Source organism: Gekko japonicus, unplaced genomic scaffold (assembly GCF_001447785.1).
Source record: "Gekko japonicus isolate JY-2015 unplaced genomic scaffold, Gekko_japonicus_V1.1 scaffold119, whole genome shotgun sequence".
In the NCBI taxonomy this organism is placed as follows: Eukaryota; Metazoa; Chordata; class Lepidosauria; order Squamata; family Gekkonidae; genus Gekko; species Gekko japonicus.
The window spans coordinates 1,660,623-1,664,482 of record NW_015163606.1 but is presented as its reverse complement, the minus strand read 5'-3'; positions in this window follow the sequence as shown (position 1 = coordinate 1,664,482).

Here is a 3,860-nt window from a genome sequence, read left to right as displayed (position 1 = left end):
CTGGCTATCTCTTCTGATCCCTCTCTTACTGAGGGGGGTTGCTCCTGTATAGTCGGGAGGTCTCTGGCACTGCCCTCCCGACAGGGTTAAAAAAAAACAACCCGAAGCCCGCTGCATGTGAACGGGCATACAGCGATGGGCTCTGCAGACAGGAGGTAAGTGTGATCACGTTTCAGCCGGCTGAAACGCCTTGTCTGAATGCACCCTAACAGTACTGTCCTAAGCAGAACTGCTACGGATGCCAGCCAGATCCAGGTTGGACCTGGGCATCCCCCGGAATTACAGCTCATCTCCAGACTACAGAGGTCAGCTCCCCTGGAGAAAATGGCTGCTTTGGAGAGTGGACTCTGTGGCATTGTACCCCACTGAGGTCGCTGTTGTCCCCAGGCTCCACCCCCCCCAGATCTCCAGAAATTTCCCAACCTGGATCTGGCAACCCCATCCCCCACCAGTAGCCAGGGAGGAATTGGCAACCCCAGGAATTACACCTGGGGTTGCCAATCTCCAGTTAGGGTCTGGAGATCTCTCAAAATTATAACTGATCTCCAGGACACAGCTATCAGTTTCCCTGGGGATAAATGGCTGCTTTAGAGGGTGGGCTCCAGGATGTGCTCTGTGACATCGTACGTTGCACATCTCCCTGCCATCCACAAGCCCTATCCTCCCCAAGCTGCACCTCAAAATCCCCTGGAATTTCCCAACCTGGAGTTGTCCTTCTAAGACAGTGTACTTAAAAGGGTGTAATTTAGGATGGCCCTGCAAAACACATTTTCAAAGGATTTTTTTAAAAAATAAGCTTCACATGAGCATGTCTATTTTCTATTCATTAAATCAACCAAAACTTAAATTTATTAGCATTTTGAAACAGCATGTTCAGATGTGGAAAGGTTACATCAAAGTGCTCCTGTCCTTGTGATCTGCAGTTGCCCACCCACCCCTTGAATGAAACACAATACCAGTTATGGGTTAAACTGGGTGCTTTATTTATCCATAAGGTGCTGTGCTCGATGCCTAGGATGGCTCAGGGTCCTGTTCCCTCCGTCAAGCCCCCCTGCCATGGGCCCTTGAACCCCTCCCCCCACTCGGGAGGGCACCCTGGTAACCGGGGCCAGTGGAGCCCTGCTGGCAGGGCCAGCTCCCATGAGACTGGAGATCTCACCTTGGCTTGCTGGGTCACTGGGCACTGCTCTGGCTCCAACACCCAACCCCTGGGTATTCTCCTCATCCTCAAACTCTGCAGCTGTGCCAATCTGTCATAGAGGGCTTGCCTTTCCCGCTTGCGAGCTGCAGCTCTGGCACCCTAGGTGGGTTGGCCACAGATGCGCTCTCCTCCGCACGTTTCCACTTCTCCACCTTGGCCCACTCTAGGGCCTCAATTTTTGTAGACAGGTCCTGCAAGGAGCCCCCCCCCCTCATCCTCAGAGGATGAGATGGCCGGGGGCACGCGTCTGGGTGCCTTCCTGGCCAGGCTGCCTTTGTTCCATGCCTTCGGGGCTGGCATACTTTGCCCGTAAAGATGAAGAAGGGAATCAAGAGGAGAGATTGCTAAACCGAGTACACCCCTATGAATCCTGGTATTTACTGGATCCCCCCCCCCTTTCCACAGTGGAGGTGAGGGATGCTGATGTTGCCCTGAACCCAGCTAGAACCTTGGCCATATTACCATGATCTTGCAGCAAATGAACACACACATAAACTCCCAAAGTGGGGCATCTTGGGGCTAGGCCCCTCGACTTGCTGGCAAGGCCCCCTGACTTAATATCTAGCCCAGGGTGTCACGGCCTTCTCCCCGGGATTAAATTGATTAGCCAGTGCCCCCAAAGAAATATAAATGCCTCCTGACTTTAAAAATCCTGGCTACAGGCCTGCTGTTCCATCTCACAGGATACCGAGATAAACCAATTATACTTTCAAATGTTTAGCGATCCCTCCTGATGCTAATCAGGGACTCATCTCCCCCCTTTTGTCTATACCTGGGAACCTATTCAATCTGCCTGGCAGAACCATTAGTGACCTTCAAACTCATTCAGCCATCTCCAGTAATCCCATCAAGGCTATTGTTAAGCCTGACTCTCTGGAACTTCATTGGTCACATCCAGGTCTGGCTTCTCCTGATGCCACACCCCCTGGGACACAGGATTGGCCCAGGTAATATTTTGTCTTCACCTGAGACAAGCCCCTCAAGACCTCCTATTGGTCAGCATGGTTTTCCAAAGTCTATATTCATCCACACACAACCCCCCCATTCTCTCTCTTCTACTCTGCCCCCTCATAGTGCATACCACTGGCCGTTGGCACTATTCTCTTCAAGGACTTCTGCACAGGTCTCTTCTCCTCCGTTTTATTCTCACAATAACCCTGTAGATTAGGCTGATAGTGTATGATGGGCCCAAGGTCACCAGGAAGCTTCAATGGCAGTGTGGGGATTTGAACGTGAGTTTCCCAGATCCCGGTCCAACACTTTAGCCCACTGGTTCCCAAAGTGGTCCATACCGCCCCCTGGGGGGTGCTGGAACGATCCAGGGGGGCAGTAGGAGCCTTGGCTGAAATTGGGGGGTGCTGGAAGCCTTGGGTGAAATTGGGGGGTGCTGGAACGATTAGGGGGGTGGTAGGAGCCTTGGGTGCAATTGAGGGGTGTTGAATAAAAATAAGGGGGTGGTGGAAGCATAAAGAAAGAAAAGTCCAGAACCTATCTAAAGCAGCCTTTTCCTGCCTTCTCCTGGTCTTCCCTGGGATCAGGGAGGGGGGGAGAGGGGTCCCCACAGCCAATCACAGCCATGCATTTGCAAATTGCAAGTGTATGTGCACCCTTGTAAGGCTGTGGTGGCTGCTACCGGCCTCTAGCTTCAGGCCTTCAGCTGCTGCTGCTCTGTCCCTGCCTTGGCCTGCCTGCCTGTGTGGGTCATGGTGGACTCTACCTGGACTGTCGAAGACATCTAAAAGGTAAGATTTGGGGAAAATACATATTATTTTTAAAGGTGGATATTAGTAAAAGGACCTTTTAAATTAGTGTCCCTTTACTTTAGGTTATGTGGCCTGCTTGGGGTGGCTTTGAGTTACAGTTCTGTTGGGTGGGGGGTGGGGGGTTGGCTAAGCAAAGGACCTTTTAAATTAGTGTCCCTTTACTTTAGGTTATGTGGCCTGCTTGGGGTGGCTTTGAGTTACAGTTCTGTTGGGTGGGGGTGGGGGGTTGGCTAAGCCTGACTCTTTTACAGTTAATAATTTTGAGGGAAGGTTTTAAAAGTTTGGTTTACATTTAAAAGTATTTCTGTTGGATTGTTTTCTAAAAGTAATTGGGGCAATTGCTTGTTGGTGTGGTGGTGGGGGGTTGCTCAATGTTTTTAATTTTGTGATTCAACTTTTGTTATAGGTTGTTGTTTAAATACTGTAATTTTGGGGTTGGTTTTTAAATATATTTCTTGAGACTGTAGTGCTGTGTGCCTCAAAGAATGTCACATTTTTCGTAGTCTGCAGAAGTTATGCAAATGGAGCACATTTAATGGAAAAAACCAAGGATTGCAAATTCTGACTCCCTCGCACTTGGTCTTGTGAGATTCACTGAGACTTGGTTGCATGCTTTGAAGCAGGACTTTGCAGCTGGGAAGCCAGATGTTTAAGTGGAAGTTCTTGAGAAGCTTCTCTTTCTATTTGGGACAGCCATCTGGTCAGTGTGGTACAGTGTTTAAGTGTCAGACAAGTGTCTGGGAGATCTGGGTTTGAATTCCTGCTCTGCCACTGATAAGTAATGAGTTCAAGATTAAAGAAATTGGGGTATTGGATTGCTCTTTGGATTGTACTATGTAAGCTGCCTTGCACCTAGTTTGGGGGTGCAAGAGAGTAATGATTTCCAGATATTTCAA